At 47.1% G+C, this 8267-nt stretch overlaps 1 long non-coding RNA gene across 1 annotated transcript; it reads right to left on the reverse strand.

Moving 5' to 3' along the window:
- Nucleotides 1-3041: 3041 nt before the first annotated feature.
- On the reverse strand, nucleotides 3042-7965 carry LOC307201101. The gene is made up of 3 exons (XR_013832536.1): nucleotides 7634-7965; nucleotides 6427-6518; nucleotides 3042-3081 (listed from the first exon to the last, which is right to left on the reverse strand). It is a non-coding gene; the product is annotated as an uncharacterized lncRNA (long non-coding RNA).
- Nucleotides 7966-8267: the final 302 nt, after the last annotated feature.

Below are 8267 nucleotides of genomic sequence, written 5' to 3' on the forward strand. Positions count from 1 at the left end.
CGCCACCTGACCCAGTGAAATTTATGGTTCTAAGTTAGCAATGCACATTGAATATCAATGGCTCACATCCTCCCCACCTGCTAAATTTCTGCCTGTCAGAAGAATGGTAAATGTAGAAACTCAGCCAAAGAAAGAGGTGGAGATGGCAACAAATTCTGTTTCTTGTCCTAACACAGCTTTGCCTCCAACATCCCTTTCCATATAGCTGCTAATGAATCACAGACAAGTTCATATAACCACAAGGGTTAAATCTTCTCACATATTTGAGGCATTCTTAAAAAAATCATCTGTTATCTATAGGCACTCATAGAATCAGATTTGTAGAGTTGGAAGGGGCCCTGAGCGATGCAGGAATTTTAACTAGAGCATCATTTAAAGCACTCTTAAACCAGCTTAACAGGCATGGAGTCTCCCAAAGAACCCTAGTTTGTTTGGAGACCACCTGTTCCTCTCCCAGATATACAATTCCCTCTGGGAAGAAGGACAGCTTTCTATACCACTGTTCTTTCTCAGGCAGCAACATGTTTTGGCTCAACCAAGGCCTGTCTATTTAAACAGAGAGGAATAGCTTCCCTGAGCGGGTCACCATGCGGAGTTTCAGCATTTGCCTAGAGCAGTGGTGTCAAAACTTTTTTCAAAGAGGGCCAGATTTGATGAAGCGAAGGGCTGTGAGGGTCAAAGGGTCAACCAAAGAGCCAACCAGAGTTGTTGACCTTTTTTTAGGGTTGAGGTTTCTTTAGGATTTTACCCCAGGAAATAAAGTGCCACAGGGGCCGGATTAATCCGACTGGCGGGCCAAATTAGGCCCCTGGAAGGGACTTTGGACATGCCTGGCCTAGAGGAAAGTCGCTAAGTTCGAGCGATTCCACCAGTCTCCGCTCCCCCCCACCCCACATTTGTGATATCAGGGGTAACAAGGTTGGTCTGCAATACAGGGACATAAGAAGTGCTGGAAAATCGGGTCCTCCCTTAAAGAGGGCACGTATTGCGGTGAGACCCTGTGTTGTGGGTCATTTGGTCAGCCACAACGCCCGATTGGTAGGTCCCTCGTAGCTGGGTGCAATCTGGCCAATGGGACGCAGTCCAAACAGTTTGAGGGACCTATTTATGCCCATGGACGTGACCCAGAGCTTCCTCTTTCGGCACGTGCATTCGGAACACCCGCCCACCTCTCCCTAATTTTAGGGCTTCGTGCTATTGACCTTGCTATGCCGTCGTGTGTTGTCGGTCGTTGGGACAGGGTCACGGCAGGAATTTTCCCCACTTGGCTGATTGGTTGTTGTCATTTGGGTTTTGCCTGCCGCATAGCAAATCGTCACAACTTGTAAGGTTGTGGATAGGCTCTGGTTCAGGTGATAGGGATGGGAGAAGGCTCTCGCCGTCCCTATATGAAGGGCATTCTGTTAAAGGAATCCAGAGACTGGTTGGTTTGGTCAACCCCCGTGAGGGGGTTGTGCCTGTGTCTGAGTCCAGGGGGACATTTGGGTAGCAGAGATAGCCCGTTCCTGGCTTTCCGCTTATCCAGGTGTTCACCCTTGGCTGACCTATGCTGGAACCCTGGGACAGCGCTACCTGCATGGCAGGGAGCTAGTCGAACAAGAGCCTGTGCAACCAGTCACTTTCTGTAATGAATAAAGTTTTGGCCTAAATTCTGCCAAAAACCGAACCTAAAATTTGAGTCAAGTGTGAATTTATTTAGGGGGGAGGTTTCTGGGTCTGAACACGCAAATGCTGAAGCTTTCTTATAAAAAACAACCTTACAACCAATTCTAACCATTGTAGGTGCTTACTTCAGACTGCGTACATTCAGTGTTTAAAACACACCAGGTTTTAACCAAAGATCTTCAGTCAACCGGAGCACACTCTTTAGCTTTCAATCAGAAATGCAGACAATTCTCGCAAAGGATTGTTACCATTTAAACTGCTGCAGTGAAGTAGGAACCCCACCAAAGGAAAGAAGTATCCAGACTCTGTTTGATTCTTTTTCACCTTCTCTGAGAAGCTATTGTAATAAAACCTGAAAGCTGTCTTGTCACATCAATGACATAATTGCACCTGCTTTGAAAAAAGGTGTGTGTGTGTGTGTGGGGGGGCAACTTTCAGCTCTTGCTGAACCCCTGCTTGGAGATCCTAGGTGAATGTGGCCCATCATTGCTAATAATCACACAGGGAGAGAGTTCTCCCTCTGAAGCTCAACTTGGGAGATGAGTGGCTGCTAATTCCTTGCATGAACCCTTTGAGATGGAGCCAAAGTGTCTGCTCTGCTGGACTGAGTGATTCTCTGAGTGCAAATCAGAAGTACTTAGAACGTTATGGGTGTTTCATAACTGGAGGAAACATGCCTTTCAAACAACAACCACCCATTTCTGACAAAGGAATTGGTTTTAAGTGCAGGAATCTTCCAGGACTGCTGAGAACAGCAGACAGGAATAGCCAGCGTACCTTTGAAGCATGACAGAAGACATAAAATAGATTTTTACTAAAGGTTGACCCTTTTTTCAACTTCTCTAGTCTGCCACATTCTCAGACAAGGGTTTGGGGGTTTTTTGGGGTGGGGCTTTGTGTGTGACTATTTTGCTTCCTATCAGGGTGGCGCTGTGGTCTAAACCACAGAGCCTAGGGTTTGCCAATCAGAAGGTCAGTGGTTCGAATCCCCGTGATGGGGTGAGCTCCCATTGCTCGGTCCCTGCTCCTGCCAACCTAGCAGTTTGAAAGCACCTCAAATTGCAAGTAGATAAATAGGTACCTCTCCGGTGGGAAGGTAAACCGAGTTTCCATGTGCTGCTCTGGTTCGCCAGAAGCGGCTTAGTCCTGCTGGCCACATGACCCGGAAGCTGTCTGCAGACAAACGCTGGCTTCCTCATCCTATAGAGCAAGATGAGCGCTGCAACCCCAGAGTCATTTGCAACTGGACCTAATGGTCAGGGGTCCCTATATCCTTTACCTTTACATTTTGCTTCCTTGAATTGCCACTAGCGAAGCATCCTTTATAGCAAGTCTGCATTTTCAAGCAAAATTATTGCTCTCCTTAGAGCTGTTCGAAGCCAGTTCATAGTAAGATTCGTAGCTGAAGAGTCAAATCTAAAAGATGGAGAAACGAGCATGATGAAGCAGATATACATCGAAGAATATTTAATGCAAAAAGAGCTGGTTTCCAGTGGTATATAATATTAATTACCGTATTTTTCGCTCTATAAGATGCACCAGACCACAAGATGCACCTAGTTTTTGGAGGAAAACAAGAAAAAAAAAAATCTGAATCTCAGAAGCCACAACAGCAAGAGGGATCGCTGCACAGTGAAAACAGCAATCCCTCTTGCTTTTCTAGCTTCTGGGATAGCTGCACAGCCTGCATTCGCTCCATAAGACGCACACACATTTCCCCTTACTTTCCAGGAGGGAAAACGTGAGTCTTATAGAGCAAAAAATACGGTATTTTGTATCAGAGATGGGGGGGAGCCTGTGGCCCTCCCTAGATGTGCTTGGACTACATCTCCCATCATCCCTGAAGCCCTACAACATTTGGAGAGGACCAGGTTTTCCTCCCCTATTTTATACAGGGCTACCAGTATACTTTATGCTTTACAGAGCAAGAGCCAACTTGCTGCCCCATTCAGTCTGCACAGTATGGGTATGGGCATGTAAGGAGAGGAAGGCAGCATATGGAGGAGCCGAAGTTACATAGAACATCGGGAACTGGACATCACAGTGTAAATCAAGTCTAAATATCAGGGAGCTGGAGGTGAGATGGAGCGGGCATTGCATAGAGAGGCACAGCTCAGCATGATTAATGACAAACACCTCTTTTTCTGTGGGAGTGAGAGAATAGCAAGTGGACATCGATGTAAGCATTATAAAATACATTTTGAAAACCTGTAAGAATTGGGAGAGGGGGCATCTTACATTACCTCTGTTTTAAAAATACCAACTAGGATCTATTTCCTGCTTCAACAGGCGCTGCCCTTGTTATCTCAAGCATTGCCACCCATGACTCAGGAGTAGACTGCTGTAGGAGTCCCATGCTGCCCAGCCATAGCAGAGCTCAGGGGCAGAAGGTCAAGTCAAATCTCAGGGGGCTACTTGCCTGGAGGCAGAGTCCATATGCAAGGTTCAGTCCAGTCCTAAAGTCAGGAGTATCTCAGTTTACGCAGTCAGATGGTCCGAGAGTCAAGAAAGCCGGGAGTCCAAGGTCAAGAGAAGCAAAAAGCCGCCAGGAATCACAAATGTTGTTTCCAGCAACTGACTGAGGCTGGAAACCCTGCTTAAGAAAGCTGAAGCCAGCTGGTTCTCATCAGGAGCGAGAAGCCTGATCAGCAGCAGGTGGAGTCACTCTGCCTTCTGCTCCTTCAGGCTGCTGCTCAGCAGGTAAAGCCCATTATTTGGCCCATGACATAGACCAGGCTTCCTCAACCTCGGCCCTCCAGATGTTTTGAGACTACAATTCCCATCATCCCTGACCACTGGTCCTGCTAGCTAGGGATCATGGGAGTTGTAAGCCAAAAACATCTGGAGGGCTGAGGTTAGGGAAGCCTGACATTGACTCTCAGGAGACCTGGCAAACCTAATCAGGGTCTTCAAGATGGCGCTGTTGATTGTCTTGCAGACATCACCTAGTGGAGATGGGTGGCAGAACAGGCTGAGGCTTAGTGCATTTTGTTAGGATCTTAATCTGGTCTGTCTTTGGTGACCTGACTTTCTCCTGTCTCCGCTAGCCTTGCCTGTGAGTCCTGGAAGACCTGCTCCCTGGCTTGCAGTGGCGTAGGAAGGGGTGTGTGGCGGGTGCGGGCCGCCCTGGGTGTCATCATTGAGGGGGTGACATAATGGCAAAAATATGAGATAATAAAAGAAGGGGGGGGGTCACAAAACTTTTTAGTTCAGTCAACAAACACAATGAAATACGGCTGGCACTGGGCGCCACACAACAGGGGCCGGCACTTACCATGGGGTCTGCAGTGCGCCAGAGCCATGCGTCTCTCCTGGGAGTGACGTGGTGGCTTGGGCGCCTGCAGGCTCAGCGCTGCCTGAAATGGCAGCTGGGGCTTGCGTCTGCGCACTGCCTCTCCCTCAGCCGTCTTACAGCTGAGGGGGAGGCGGTGGAGAGACTTTGTGCAGTGCACCCTACCCTGGCTCAACCCGCCCCCAGGTGCAGGGCGCATGCGCTGCCCAGGCACTTCAGTGGCTAGCTACGCCTTTGTTTTAAGTCTTTTTTTTTTTAACCAATTCAGTATATTTTCTTTTAATTGTCAAATAATTCTGTGTACATTGCGGCAGCCTTTGGCTATGTGCAATAAAACTGACTGAGACTGAGACTGCTACGCCTTTGCTGACTTTCAGGCCTTTTCCCAACTGGTTTGGGAGGGCGGGACCTGGACGGACTCCAGCTACAAAAGCTGATGCTGCTGAACAGACACTTGGGGTGGGGTACTGTTTAGGGCAGTGTTTCCCAACCTTGGGCCTCCAGCTGTTTTTGGACTACAACTCCCATCATCCCTAGCTAGCAAGACCAGTGGTCAGGGATGATGGGAATTGTAGTTCAAAAACAGCTGGAGGCCCAAGGTTGGGAAACACTGGTTTAGGGGTTTCTGTTGAGGGGGCATTGTTGCTGTTACTGATATTATTATTTTTTGTCTTTTTATTCTTAGAACTTATAATTTATGTGGAAATTGTTCAATTTGGTTTTGTACTATTTATGTTTTATTTATTGTTTACAGCTACTTTAGTTATGTTTGTAACAGTAATTTTTTCATCTTGTAAGCCACCTTGAGAATGGTTTGAAGTATGGAAAGGCAGCATACAAATAAAATTATGTATGAATGTATGCATTTATGTATTCTATATATATGTATCCTGGCTGCGCTGACTGGGCTCCCAGTGGAGACACAATGCCTCTATGATTCATGCCTCTTTTGCCTCTGCAGTTTTTACAGTTACTGATCTGATCTGAAGCTCATTGCTGAAATGTGTGTTGCGCAATTAGTGTCACTCATAAGACTGAACTTTGCCTCTTTACCTGTCCAGGTACCTCTTTGATTCAGCACATTAGTCACAGCCTGTGAAACATCCCTCACTACTTGCTGCATAATGAAAATGCATGGAGAAATACAATGGGTGAAGACATTTTTCTAACAGCTCCCAGGCCCTCCAGTGACAATCACATCCCTGTTGCTTCACTAGAAATTACAAAGCAGGGCTTGATGCAAATAATTTCCGGATGCGGGTGCTTCACAATGGATTCAGGAAACCGAACATTTAGGTCTGCTCAGTGGTGCCTCACGGACACTGGACTTGGTGGGGCTGCTTAGTGGCCAAGGGGGTCAGGGAGGTGTGGCCAAGTTTTTCTGGCGTTCTCTTGCAACAATAAGCGAGAGACATTAAGCACTGAAGTTGTACTAAGCTAACAGCTAACTAAACTGAAATGTGTCTTACCTTGGTTCAGGAGTCCCTATTGTCAGTTTCTTCACTGCTTGGAGAAAAGTTGTGTAGCTTCCATCTATTCTGAGTGTCTCTCCATTCTCCTCCTTTGCAAAAAACAAACAAATAGTAGACACTTAAAGATTGGAGTTTTATTAATACTTAGCACTTAAGTGTCTTGCTGTGGTTCAGAAGGGGCCCTTGCTGTCACAACATCTATAGTGGGTTCATGCAACAATGACTTATATTACTTGGAAGGAAACCACACCAAATTCCATGGGAATTGCTCTCTGATTAAGTAATGTTATGAGAGGGTTTTTTTCTCTTTTGGCCAGGGGATCAGTCTAGATGATACCTGTGTGCCCCCCTTCCAAACCTGTGATCTCGTATATGTTGGGCAGAATCTAGAAAGGGAAACCTCCCAAATCAGTTCATTTGTTAAGGTAATGGCTTTGGCTAACCAGTTAAGTGCTCACACCAGAATGAGCTAGGTTGCAATAGCTACTACTAAGTGATGGTGTTCTCCAGGAATAATGGACAGGAATTTTCCTCACACCCCTCAGCTGTCTTGATGCATCCAAGGTAGATGACCTATATATAGCCCGGGGGGGGGTGAGGGGGGGGGGCTAAAGCTGGAGACAGAGAGAGGCATGTCTGCTCGTTGCTGAATCCAAAGCTGAGACTTGGTGGCTTCTCTGGAAACGTAATGGGGAAGCAAGATCTGTTGGGATGCCAATGGTGTGAGCCCCTCCACATATCCCAAAGATACCACAGTCAAAATATGCTGCGCTTAGTTCCTTTCCTTGTTAACCATCACAAACAAGCCTGAGTCCAGATCATTCCTCCATTACCTGCCTCCTCCTGGAAGCAGGTTCATAGTCTGGGCAGATTCATGAATCCATATTTATGACTTGGAGTGCCTTTTATCAGTTTGGGCTGGTTGCAGCGGCTGTTTCTGGACCAGGACTGTCTGTCCTCTGTCTTCCATGTGCTGGTAATCTCCAGGATAGAGTGCTACCCTGTGCTCTATGTAGGGCTGCCCTGAGACCATGGGGCAATGCACATGGAGGCACTGGGACAGGTCTTGTGTTTGTACCCCCTACCTGCCCTATATGGATACAGCTGTGCCAGATGATGCCAAGGATTTAATTCATTACCCTAAGGTCCCAAGGTGGATCACAGCACTTAAAGCACAATGTTAAAAATATTTAAATCAACTTACGCTCACAAATTACGGTGGGTTCTAAAAATATACACCTCATGGAGTCAAAAGTCGGGGCAAAGAGGTGTGTCTTCTGCATTCACAGAAAACAGTATAATGAAGATGCCATGCACACCTCTGTGAGGAATGAGTTCCCAAACTTAGGGGCTGCCACTAAGAAGGTCCTCTTCCAAGCCATCATCGCCTGAACTTCCAAGGGCAGTGGAGCAGCCAAGGGTCTCCGCCCTCCCTGTCCTCATGTGGTTGTGTTACATCGTTGTATGCCCTTGCTGTTGTCATTTCATAAGGTCAGTTGCCTGGGAAAAACAGAACATAAGCTGAATCATAACAAGGGAGGGTGAGAATTCTCAGCCAGCCTTGGTGACTGTTGCCAAGAGAACTGGAACACTGGGAGAGTCATAAGTATGTCATCTCCTGGACCAGGCCAATGGCCCATCTAGTGTAGAATCCTGTCCTCACTGTGGCCAGCCTGTGGGAAACCAGGGAGCAGAACATGAACCCAAGAGCACTGACTCATGGAATTATAGAATCGTTGAGAGGGAAGAGACCACCAGAGTCCTCTAACCCAACCCCCTGCATTGCAGGAATCTTTTGCTCAAGGTGCGGGTTCGACCCCCAACCCTGAGATTAAGAG

The sequence above is a fragment of the Podarcis cretensis genome, assembly GCF_951804945.1.
Source record: "Podarcis cretensis genome assembly, chromosome: 13".
NCBI classification, from domain to species: domain Eukaryota; kingdom Metazoa; phylum Chordata; class Lepidosauria; order Squamata; family Lacertidae; genus Podarcis; species Podarcis cretensis.